The sequence below is a fragment of the Monodon monoceros genome, unplaced genomic scaffold (genome assembly GCF_005190385.1).
Source record: "Monodon monoceros isolate NGI ecotype Baffin Bay Population unplaced genomic scaffold, NGI_Narwhal_1 Super_Scaffold_7, whole genome shotgun sequence".
NCBI classification, from domain to species: domain Eukaryota; kingdom Metazoa; phylum Chordata; class Mammalia; order Artiodactyla; family Monodontidae; genus Monodon; species Monodon monoceros.
This window is the reverse complement of record NW_021703784.1, coordinates 85,702,019-85,715,609: the sequence shown is the minus strand read 5'-3', so window position 1 is coordinate 85,715,609 and position 13,591 is coordinate 85,702,019.

Here is a 13,591-nt window from a genome sequence, read left to right as displayed (position 1 = left end):
GTCTTTGGTCTTTGATGCCCTCACTTGTATGTGTCCCCAGTGGCCTGCCTCCTGTCTGTAGCCATAGCTTCACAAGTGTCACCCTGGAACCCACCACACCACCAGGAAGGGAATCCTGGATCTCAGAGCCAGGCCCAATGCCAAACCTGTCCAAGGAGGGCATCCGGATCAATCCAACAGGCTTGCACTCTGTTTACCTCAATCTCTCCCAGAAGCACAAGCCTGGATGATCATCCATTATCACCAGACTCTCCTTCCCTTTACTGCTCTGTACTTCCCCTAACTAGGTTCAACCTCCCACTCTTTTCCTCTCTCCCACACCCATGGTGCCCTTGGAGATAGCCCACCTCTGATCAACAAAGATCCCTACACCCACTAGTTCTTCTCAGTTTGCTCCCTTCATCTCCCGGATGGACTGAGCTGTCCCCATGAACACTGCTTGCCAAGCATTCTTCTCAGTTTTTCTCTTATCTTCCTTGTTCCTCAGGGTCACATCTTGATTTTAGACATACCTCTTATTGACCCTAACATCCTAGCCTTTTCAGCTCACTTGCTCAAATACCCACACTGAACAATTCCTCAGTCTTATTGATCCTGGTACATTCTCGTAACCAGTCTCTTCCAACTCTAACTTTCCTCCTTATTCAACTGTGAATATATGCTTTATCATTATAATCACTCTATTACAACAATATAATCACTCATACTGTTTTCATCCCTTTCCTTCAGTCATATTTCCAGACAAAATTCTAGACTTGCATGTTAAACCCTACTATCCACAATCTCTATGTCTGTATCTGAACACACTGACGTTTGATGGAGAAAAGCATACATCTGCACTGATTGATGTCACCACCGAGAAAGTGGATTCGTTTCTCAAATAACCTCAATTTCCCATTCTGTGAGATGTCCACCTCTTCTCACCATCACCATTGTGCACAAATAACCTCCCAACTGAACCTCCACTTGACCAGAGTGATCTTTAAAAAAAAATAAACCAAACAAAATCATTCTCTTATTTAACCTTTGATAACTTCCCATTATACTTGGAATAAAACCCAAACTCACTGCTTCTAAGTCCCGTCTACCTCTTCACCCTCATACCCTTACATTCTCTCTCACTTATCTCCAATTATACTACCCAACTTTCAGTTCCTTAAACATGCCATCAATTCCCTGCTTCAGGCCCAAGCACGTGTTACTCCATTTCCCTGGAGAGCTCCTCCCTGGGTTTCCAGAGCCCCACTGTTCAGGTCTACCTCACAGGTTACCTTCTGAGGACCTTTGCAGGTCATCCTCTCTGATGCTGTTCCATTCATTGTTACTCTCTGTCCCAGCACTCTGATTCCTTCACAGAACTTATCTCAGTCAAGCATACTTTATTTGTTAACATGTTTATTTTTAGTCTCCCTCACCTCTCTGTAAACTCCATAATGCCAGGTCCATACAGTGGTCTTGTCATTATTAACAGACAGTAGTTACTCAATATGTACTTATTTTATTGAATGAATGAATGAATATTGAATAAGTAAGGAGAGTCTTCAAAGAGAAACTGAATCAATTTCACAAATTTGCTAATGTGATTTTTGAAAACAAAGTTTGTTTCCATCTCAAATCTCTTCTAGAAAAAGGCAGGGCATAAGTATGTACTCAGTGCTTCTTAAACATTTTGGTCAAAGTATACAGAAGGGGGTAAATGTGTACACCTGAGAGGTTATGGCCATAAACAGCTAGACTTTATGCTCTCCATGCTAATTCTCCAAATGATATTTTCAATTATCCATATTTAAAGTCAATGGTCCAGAAAGAGTGAGCATGACATATTGTTTAGAGTTGTCTCCTGCCCACTGCAATAAACCTCTACTAGAGAAGCACAGATAAATGTACATTGTATATGTTCACACCTCTTTTTTATTTAAGTTAACCCATTTTTCTCTGAATCAGTGTCTAATGCATAATAAATGCCCTGCCCATATTCTCTTTTTGGAAACTTCAGCTCATGCCCAGCCCATGCTGAAGGGGCACCCAAATGGCTGTGCTTCCTATCACAAGAACTTTCTCCGTTTAGTTGTAGTTAATTGGTCAGGACATGGACCTCTGACACACAAAGAACCATCTTGAAGTTAGGCTAAGCCAATCAGATCCATTCTCTCTTAGTGGTGGACACAGGGCTCTGAGAAGTTGTAGAAAGTGAAGCCTGAGTCTGTGCCATGGAAATTCATGGCCACCTCCATGGCTGCCAACAGTTATGCAGTGAGTAGAAAATCAGGGAAAGCCAGCCTGTTGAGAGAAACAGGAAATGAACAGGTGCATAAAATGAAGGCACCCATGAGACAGACAGGCTCAGGAGAGATAGGAGACAGGAAAAGCCTCGATTTCCAAGTTAGTCTCCATGGACCCCAGCTGTTCTTCATTCCTAAATTCTCTGCATTCCCTAATATTGTTTCTCTGCCACTATTCGTTGTAGCCTTTCAATTGCCTCCTTTTAAATTTAACTTATCTGAGTGGGTTTCTGTTTCTCAATATTTAAAAAAATCCCACTAACACCTCTACCAAAGATTTAAAAATTAGAGGTAGCTTCCTTTTCAAAAAATCTGTGCTAAAAAACCTCTTTTTTTGAGGTCATGTAGACATCCCTTTGTCCTTTGAAAATAAATGCTTCTCTGCTTCTGCTAGGAGCGAGCCACTAGGACCCACAACTCACGGCCAAGTGACAACATATCCCAAGATCCATGGATTAAAGAAGTGCAATGGACTGTTTGTGTCCCCCAAAATTTATACACTGAAATCCTAACCTCCAATGTGATGGTATTTGGAGGTAAGGCCTTTGGGAGGTAATTAGGTCATAGGGGTGGAGCCCTCATGAATGGGATTATTGCCCTATAAGAAGAGACTAGAGAGCTAGCCAGCTCTTTCCACCATATGAGGATATGAGTGGAAATGAGGAGGCAGCAGTCTGCAGCCCCAAAGAGAGCCCTCACCACAACCCAGCCATGCTGACACCCTGATCTCAGACTTCCAACCACCAGAACTGTGAGAAATACATTTCTGTAGTTTATAAGCCACCCAGTCTATGGTACTTTGTTACAGCAGCCTGAACAGATTAAGGCAGGGAGGAACCAGGGGTGGCAAAGTAGACCATCTTCTGGTCCAATTTCCCCAGCTGCTGGGCATGGCCTTGCAGACAACTCCTAGCAGAATTAAAGGGTTGGATTTACCCCAGAAAGTGCCATAGAGCAAGAAGCACCACCTGAGAGAGGAATGTAGACATTTGATATTAGCAAGAATGAATTGTGAAACTTAAGAACTTCTAAATTATCAATATATACATTTTTTAATTTGACAAGCATGCTGTAAGAAAGATGTGATATTTTCTAACTATGGAAATTGTTATAAAATTGTTGTCGTATAAAGAAGTGATCAAAAATATGCAGCCAAAATATATGCAAAAATACTTATTACAGAGATATATTAGGCAAATGCATATTATTAATAGTAATGATTGTATGTTTTGAATTTCATGATACTGACAGCATTTGTCATCCTTTTTTAATTTTTAAATGTATAAGTTATGATTTATCATTTTAAATAAATGCTCACTTCTGCACACAATTTTATATTCCTAATTTGGTATTATTTTTCCTAATGATGATTTCCAAAGCTGCTTAGGTTTCAGACCCTATAACACCTGAATCCACCCATGTCCATATGTTACATATTAGGAAACTGAGGCTCAGAGAAGTTAGGAAAATAGCCTCAGGCAGGAGAGCTGAAAGAGGAGCCAGGATTTAAACTGAGGGTGTCCGGACCACTGTGTGTTATATTCTCTTTTGATCTGCCATAAAATTAGATAATTACTGATATACATTTCTAATGAGTTTAAAGTTTTTATACCCCTGTTTCCCTGACCAGGGTCTGAGCCCTTCAGTGTAGGGACTACAACATATCCATATGTACATCCCCAGCAATTACTTCAATAACATGCAGTGAAGTGCTCATTAAAAGTTTGATCAAAGGATGAATGCATAGCTGAATGAATGAATGAATGAATCCTTTTTATTCCTGTTTTTCAGGTGTCACACTGATTCAGAGGAAGACCAGACAGTAACTGGCTGCCTAAAGAAAGAACCATGTAAGTCTTTGGGCCTGTGACTCCCAATCCTTAGCTTGAGGGTCCCCAAGTAGCCAGGACTTTATTGCAGAAGCTTCCTATATGTGCTACACCATTTGTATTATAAATAAATCAGTGCATTATGCCCCTTCTGTGAAGGTGGGCAACTTTTTCTGAAAATAAAAGCAGTTCCTTATATATGGAACAAGCTGGGAAGTACTAATTCTCACTAAAATCCAATACTTTTTTCTATCACTCAGAACTGGAGGGTCAGAATGAGATATAATAGTTTTGGAGTCTGGGGAAAGGAGATTGATACAAAAGGTCAAAGATGAACCACCATGTCAAGAAAAGTAGACAGTCTGGGACCAAGTGTAGAAGCTGGAGAGAGAAGAGAAAATTGGTCTCAAAATGGGACGAAGCATAGGCACAGAAGCCAGTGGACAAAACAGAGAAGGTACAGAATATGAGATAATACCTAGAAACATGTTTTAAAGGGGTTGAAAGTGCTATTTTGTATACCACTATCATCCACGCCTGACCCCTCCAAGTCCTATTTCTTAGCAGCCTTTTGCTGTGTCCAGAACTACTTGTCATGTGAACAGGGAGCAAATGGCACCACTCCCTTTCCAAGTGCAGTTGGTCCTTTGTATATGCAGGTTCCATATCTGGGAAGTCAACCAACCACGGATGGATCCCCAGATGCAGAATTCATGGATATGGAGGTGCTACTGTTCTCCACCCCTTTATATAGGGTACTTGAGCATCCTCATATTTTGGTATCTGTAGGGGCTCCTGGAACCAATCCACCACGCATACAAAGGGATGACCTAGCCACAACTCCCCAGGACTCTTCTTTCAGACTCACTGGAAGGCATGTGAGACCGGAAGTTGAATCAGCCAAACATAGGGCAAGAGAAGCAAGTTTGGCACACAGCAAAGAGGAACCAGAGGAGAGGAAACCAGGTTTCAGTCTGACTATCTTCCTGCATCAACTAGCATTAACATCAATCAATGTAGAAAACAGTCAGCCCAGCATATTTCAGCTGTATTCCCTAACGCTGTGTGTGTGTGTGTGTGTGTGTGTGTGTGTGTGTTTATGTGGGGAAAATAGATAGAAATATGGTTAACTTGTGGTTCTTTTTGATTTGGAGTTTGAGGGATTTTCCAAGTAATGAAAAAGGCTGGTCACCTGGGGGCAAAGATATTCACTCAGTGAGCAGGAAAAAATATTGCTCAGAGAAAAATGAATTGAGAGCTCCCTGAGAAAGTACCGACTACTGAAGACAATTTCTCTCCTGGAATTATGCAAAGCCCAGAGGATGAAGGCCACAGAAGCTGTGGGCCTGGGGGCCCTAGGAGATACAGGCATGGCCATTTGAGCACTATGTGAACAGAATCCCCAAGCCTGTCAGCTCTCCTCCTAAATCCAGGCCAAGGATGGATGTTATGGGTTGAACTGTGACCTTCCCCATCCCAAAAAAGATATATATGTTGAAGTCCTAACCCCTCTAACTAAGAATATGACCGTACTTGGAAAGCAGATCATTGCATATGTAATTAGTTAAGATGAGGTCATACTGGATCCAGTGAGCCCCTAACGAAGACACAGAGACACACAGGGTGAACATCATGTGACAATGATGGCAGAGACTGGAGTTGCACAGCTGTAAGCCAAGGAAGGCCAAAGACTGCCAGCAAACCATCAGAAACTAGGAAGAGGCAAGGAAGGATTTTCCCAATATGGCCCTGCCAACGCCTTCATTTCAACTTTCAGCCTCCAAAACTGTGAGACAATAATTTTCTGTTGTTTCAAGTCACTCAGTTTGTGGTGCTTTGTTCTGGCAGCTGTAGGAAACTAATACACTTGGGTAAAATAAAGGGACTTTAAATGTCCTGGGCCAGAAGAAGAGGTTGGAAAGGGGAATATCCAGCTGGAGGAACATTGTATGCTCACTCAAGACTGGGAGGAATTGAGGAAGTATCATATATATGTGTGTGTCTGTGTGTGTGTCTGTGTGTACATGGATAATATATGTGTGTGTATGTATAATTTTAAGAAGGAAGACCAAAACCCATCACAACAATTCCAAAGTATTTTCTACCAATCAAAACTTGTCTACATAATCAAATGGCAATCACCAGTTTCAAAGAATCAGAAGTTAAATAAAATTAAAGAACAATGAAATGTTCCCAAGGGTGATTTTATTTCAAGTCATTTCAAGGCAATTTGATATCTTAGGACCAGGAACCTGAACAAGCATTATTAAACAGTATATTATCAGTGGGCTAAGGTATCAGTAAATGAAGAATGCTAGTAATTATAGGCTTTAGATTTAGAAGACCCAGTTTCAAATCCTCACTAAACCAATGACTGGTTTGTAACCATAGGCAAGTTGTAAACTCCCCATAAGTTACTTATAGTCAAAATGATAACGTGTAAACAACTGTCACCTCTTCTTGCTCATGTCTCTGAGAGTTACTGAGGTGTTGACTGATCTAGACCAGGTGGGTCTGGGCTCAGCGTCAAGCTGCAGGTGGGAATCACATTGTCTCCATGTGACTCTCATCTTCCATAGACCAGCAGGCTAGTAGGAGCCTGTTCTTTCAGGAATGGCAGAAGTACACATATGCCAGACCTTCTTTTGGCCTTGGCTCACAACTGGCATGTTGTCACTTTTGCTAACATTCTTGGGCCACAGCAAATCAAATGGCCAAGGCCAATGCCAATGGGTCAGGGAAATGTACACTGTCTCTAATTGGAAAGTGGAGACGGAATATTTGTTACATAATTTAAATTATCACATTCCCTGAATATGTTTCCTTACCTGTAAACTGGAGATAATAATAATACCTAATTCATAGAGTTCTTGAATTGTGTCCATTTAAAAATTGGAAGATTTCACATAATGACCCAGATTTTCTCTTTAAAATTAAAAAAAGTCCACAATACTGGGTCCATAGTTCCAACTGGCCATAACTGGCTGGAGATTAAGGGGGTTTTGCCCAACTCTGGAAGAATTTGGCAGGTTCCCCATCTGGCCCAGCAGTTCATACATTAAGTTGCCTAATTAGCACCTATAAACCTGGTAAGTTTGTGGCCCCCTGCTGTACACCAACCTGGGAGTGTATGGAGTGCGGCTATGTTAAACCCCCCTCTTACATGTTTCCCTAAAGAACCTCATAGATGAACTTCACTCTTTGAGGCCAGAACAAATGACAGGAACGAAATTCAATAGTGAATTCTCCATGGACTTCTTCCTCCCACTGGGCTCCCAACTTACACAGTTGGTAATGATATTTTGTAACATGGATAAAAAGGAGTCTTTGGATCCAATAAATCTTTTGTTATCCAATTGTCAAAATTACATTAAAAATTTTAAATGCATTGCTTCTAGGGAATCTTCAGTTAATTACTGTGTACCTCGGCTTTCTCTTCCCAAACAAGATTTCTAATGCTGTGACCTGAAAGGTCAATACAATCCAAAAGTTGAACTCTAGTCACCAAATTTAGCTGCACATTAGAAAAAATAAACAAACAAAGGATTTTCAGGACTCTACCTCTGCTCAATCTCCTAGGATGATATACTGGAAGTCTGACATTTTTTTTTCCTGGTGATTGTGATGGGCAGGTATGTTTAATAACTACAGATGAAGGTCATCCGAGGGAAAACTGTGATGCAGAAAAGGGCTCAGAGAAAAAAATCAAAGGGTCTCAGTCTCTTTGCTAGTATCACAGATATGCACTGCTTGGTCTGCCTTATGGTGGAGGTCACCTTATCAAATTTTTTATCTTGAAAAGAGTAAGCAAACAGCATGTTTTCTTATTTGCACAGGACTCTGGGTCAAATGTACTCCTTTGTGATAGCCTGGGTGCGATTTCTTAAAGACTAAATGAGAGCTAAGTGATTAATTTTCAAACTGCTTTCTCTGCTAGGAGCATTATCCAAAGGCAGCTATGTTGTGAGATCTGTCAGCCAAATAGTAGTGAATTACCCATGATAAGATCCCAGGCCTGGCAATGTATGCTCTTTGCACATTCAGTAAAGATTTCTGCCTGGATATTCATCATTTGATAGTCACGAGTCTGTGAAACTATGATTGCCTGGATATTTGAATGGCCTGAGATTTGCATTTCTCACTGGGAAGGCAGCATTCACATTTTATTTTCATAATCTAACACCTATGACCATGTGGCAAAGACTTCAACTCTGAAAAGTCAATATTACTTCATAAAAGTAATATCAAAAGTTATTTTAACAACACAGATCCTCAGTCCCTTATCTGCAATTCTAAAACTAAAATCAAACTTTTTTATACAGTTGGCAGCAAAACCTAACCTAAACTGAACTTCTTTTTGTGGCAAAACCTGACCTGAACTGATGTGAGACTATTTATAGGCTCTGCATATCCCGCTTAATATAAATATTCACATATTTCACTAACGAATTATTAATGTGTTTGATTCTGGGTGTTTCTCCAGATCCCACTGGGGGTGGTACATGCAGTATATATACTGTATTACCTTTATGATAACTGAAAATTTCAAAATCCCTAAATACACCTGGCTCCAAGAGTTTCAGATAAGACTGAGGACCTGAGTTATTGGAGTAACTTTTATTTACTTTTATAAAGTAATCTTACCTTTGCAGAATTGAGGTCCAGCATGTCAGTTTGGGCTCATATAGTCATGAACAATGTCTGCCACTTGCTCTTCAGTGATGAAGAGGTAAACAAATTCATTTTCAAAGTCATAAACCCTAATTGAGTACCTACTATGTGTAAGAAACTTGGGTCCTTAAACTGCATTATTAGAAATGAGAAAACCGAGGCTTGGTGAGGTTCTTTGATTTGCCCAAGGTCATGCAGCAGAGAAGAGATAGAGGCTAGATTTCAAAGCTAATGACACTTAATGGTAAATTTTGAGATTATTAAGGCACTGGGCCTATAATTAGATAATCTTCACAGTACCCAGAAATGCCAGAGGCAGAGGAATGTGGATTTCCATGTTCTGCCTTCACTTACTCTCCATCTAATCATGTACCCCATATCTCAACATATTATATGTCATCATCCTCCACCTAAATACCATCATTTCATTTCCAACCTTCTTCTCTCCACACTCCTGGTCAAGTATTTTGCAAGAGAATAATAGATACATTGACTTAGATGAAAGCCCAAGAACTTCACTGAGCTTGTGCACCTTGCCATCAGCCACTCTTGCCTTCTTCTCACTTTAATGGAAGGAAATTTAAAATTCAAATGACAAACCAATAGCTGTATTTGGAGGTGGCAATCAAACCAGATCATAGCCCATTGAGCTGCAAAACCCTTTCGCCAAACCCACCGCTCCCAATTCAAACTAACCCATTACTAGGAAGAAAAACTTCCAGGTCAATCAATTTGTGATAGGGCCTCTTTTGGGTTACTGTGGACTGAATTGTGTCCCCCAGAATTCACATGTTAAAGCCTTAACCCCCCAAATGTAATGGCATTTAGAAATGGGGACTTTGGGAGATAATTAGCTTTAGATAGGTCATGCGGGTGGGGCCCGATGGTATTAGTGCCCTTATGAGACAACGAAGAGCTCACTCCCTCCCTCTCTCTCTACCATGTAAGAACACATGAGAAGTTGCCCATTCTCCAAGCCAGAAACAGAGCTCTCACCACAACCTGACCATTTTGGCACCCTAATCTCAGGCTTCCAGGCTCCACAACTGTGAGAAAATAAATTTCTATTGTTTAAGCCACCTACTCTGTGGTATTTTGTTATGGCAGCCCAAGACATTTGGGATGTCATAAGGCAGAAATATGTTAGTCTCATTAGAATCCCTTAGATATCAACAAACATTAGGAAATATTGCATGGGTACATAGCTCTCTAAAATTAAAACAATTATTAAAATAGCAATAGTCACTGAGTGACTACACTATACCATGTAAGTCTCATTATCTCTAATTTCCATAGTAACCGTATGTTCCATTCTTATAATGCTATGACTCCAGATGCTTAAAAAAGCTGTCCAGTAGTAACAAGCAAGTCAATGGTATAGTGGGGATTCAATCCAGGTTTATTTGACTTCAAAGCTCACGCTCTTTACCCCTATCAAGTTTGCCTTTCTATAAAAGAAGAAACACACACAATAGGCTTTAACAGAAGTCAGAGGCAGCCTTTAAGCACACACAAAAAAGGTGCTTAACTAGCATGATAAAGGATTCCACTCAGCCTAAAATATCTCCATTACTTATGCCTGAAATTCCACCCTCATTAACTCACTTAACACACTGAATGTTGTCAGTTCTTCACGTCTCTTTTAACTTGCAAAAACTCACCTTGAAATTATATATGAAGCTCCAAATGCTTTGAGTGCAATGTGTTTATCTGTTCTGTTCAACTAAGAAATATTAAACACCTGTTCTATAGATGTTTATAGGGATTGTGCTCAACTTGCCAGAAATGTAAAGATACATAAGACTTTCTTCTACAATATCTCCCAATGTAGAGCTATCAGCCAGAGAGTGGCTTCCTCCATGCCCAAGTCAAAAACGAGTAAGGCCATGGAATTTCCAAATGCTGGGCACAGCTAGTGAAGGAAGGCAGTGTTTTCTGGACAGGCAGTCCACTACCCAGCAGTTAATTTCTAAATCCACCATTTAATTATTAGCCCAAAAGGACACTGAAAATGAACACCACTGCTCCATTTATATAATCACATTAGACTGCTGACTTTCAGATCCTGGCAATTAACTGGTCTCCATGTCCCTTTTCCAATACTTAAATGATTAATCCCTTGTATTTGGGTGCCTGTGTTCGCTCCCTGATATTTTATGTTGGAAAGTTAATTGTTCTATTTTGGCATCATTACATGGGCAGGCTAATGCAAACAACTTACCTCTTGCTGTCCTAAATAATAATGAATTTATGAAGAAGCTGTGTAAGATTCTAGCTAATCAGATATATGTTGATAACTATAAACCTCCTATTTTCCTCTTAAATATGAAATCAATTAAGTGAAATCAAATGAACCTGCTGCCTTTACAGTGACTTCAGGTCAACAAAGAAGGTATTCTTCCAACTGAATCTAATATTGCTAATTAAAACCAGCATTTCCCACAACCCCCAGATGAGGTTCTATAGTTTCCAGTACTGCCTAAAAAGTTTAAACTTGGACAGGCTAAGTTTGAGATGCGAAACAACACTGGTAACGTGACCAAGCAGGCCTAATGTAATCTTACTGTAAGATATCCGCTGCTGTTAACAAACACCTCCAAAATTTCTCCAAACCTTTCTGGAATGATCCCAAATCAATTAACCTTGAACGATGACACATAAGGTCACCCAACAACCAGAAGGGACCAGGAAAGTGCACAGAGTAGGTGGTTCGCTTAATGGTGTGATTGATGAATTATAAAAGACAGAAAAACAGTCTAGAATTGTGTTTTAAGAGAACAGTCTCTGGAGTAGGAGAGAGCTGTCTGTGTGTCCCAGTGTGTCATTTAATGTCCACAAGTGTGACTTCAAGCAGTGTACTAACCTTCCCTAAATCACAAGTACATCATCCTCTAAAATGGAGCTAGTAATGGCAGCCATATCAGAAAGTATGGCCAGAAGGATTAAACGAAGAAATGCAGGTAAGGAACTTAGCCTAGTGCATGGCGCAGAGAAAGAGCAAAAGTAATGTTAGTGGTTATTTGAACACCTCTTTGTTAAGCTACATAGCCCACTGTCCTGAGGCCTAAAATGATTGTGGCCTTTATTAGATTTTTAAATTTCCAAACCCTATTAAGACTCAGAAGGCAGAGTGGGTAGCAATGGTTTTAGTTTCAGGTCAACAGTCAAAAACTTTGTCATTTGGAACTCAGTCTAATTCCATCATGAAATACATTCGCAGGTTCTCACATTCAGAAGAATTAATTTCCCTGACTAGGTCATTCTCATTAATTCATACCCAACCTAGAAGCATGGGACTTTGAGCACACACATTTGATGGCATATATAAGACCTTGAACCTGGGGAAATTTCCATGATTCTCCAAAGAACCAAAGATCAAACCCCTTGATCTGGAGCCAACAGGTACTACTTCAGCAGAAAACAAGCCAAATTTCCAAGTTCCCAAATTTAGCCATTCTACTAAGGAGCTGTTGAGGGCCTACTTTATGCCAGGAGCTAGAATTTTACTTCTTTTCCTTCTGAAGCTCCAAAAAGCTCAGCTCCATACTAATCAAGCAGAAGAAGTTATCTGGATCTTTCTCAAAATCTCTAGTGCCAAGTTTCTGTTGCCCTCAGCAGCTGGAACAAATTAGAGCCAGGATAGGCTTTGAAGGTTTTTGGAAGTTCAAAACTGTCTATTTTAAAGAAAATGCTCTTTACTTTTCTGATTTTTAAAGCAGTTTGTGCTTCTATATCTTTCAGACAATACAAAAAGGCAAAAGTAAGAAATAAAAACCTCCCATCATCATCCTACATAGAGATTATCACTGATATATATTCTAAGATTTTTCTAAGCAAATATATCCATACAACAATACATACAGGGGACGAGGGGAAGATGGCGGAAGAGTAAGACCGGAGATCACCTTCCTCCCCACAGATACACCAGAAATACATCTACACGTGGAACAACTCCTACGGAGCACCTACTGAACGCTGGCAGAAGACCTCAGACCTCCCAAAAGGCAAGGAACCCCCCACGTACCTGGTTAGGGCGAAAGAAAAAAAGAAAAAACAGAGACAAAAGAATAGGGACGGGACCTGCACCAGTGGGAGGGAGCTGTGAAGGAGGAAAGGTTCTCACACACTAGGAAGCCCCTTCGCGGGCGGAGACTGCGGGTGGCGGAGGGGGGGAGATTCGGACCCGTGGAGGAGAGTGCAGTAACAGGGGTGTGGGGGTCAAAGCGGGGAGATTCCCGCACAGAGGATCGGTGCCAACCGGCACTCTCCAGCCCGAGAGGCTTGTCTGCTCACCCGCCGGGGCAGGCAGGGCTGCGAGCTGAGGCTCGGGCTTCGGTCGGAGCGCCGGGAGAGGACTGGAGTTGGCTACGTGAACACAGCCTGAAGGGGGTTAGTGCGCCACGGCTACCTGGGAGGGAGTCCGGGGAAAAGTCTGGACCTGCCGAAGAGGCAGGAGACTTTTTCTTACCTCTTTGTTTCCTGGTGTGCGAGGAGAGGGGATTAAGAGCGCTGCTTAAAGGAGCTCCAGAGACGGGCGCGAGCCGCGGCTAAAAGCGCGAACCCCAGAGACGGACATGAGACGCTAAAGGCTGCTGCTGCCGCCACCAAGAAGCCTGTGTGCGAGCACAGGTCACTCTCCATACCTCCCTTCCGGGGAGCCTGTGCAGCCCGCCACTGCCAGGGTCCCGGGATCCAGGAACAGCTTCCCCGGGAGAACGCACGGCGCGCCTCAGGCTGGTGCAACGTCATGCCGGCGTCTGCTGCCGCAGGCCTGCCCCACACTCCGTGCCCCTCCCTCCCCCCCCCCCC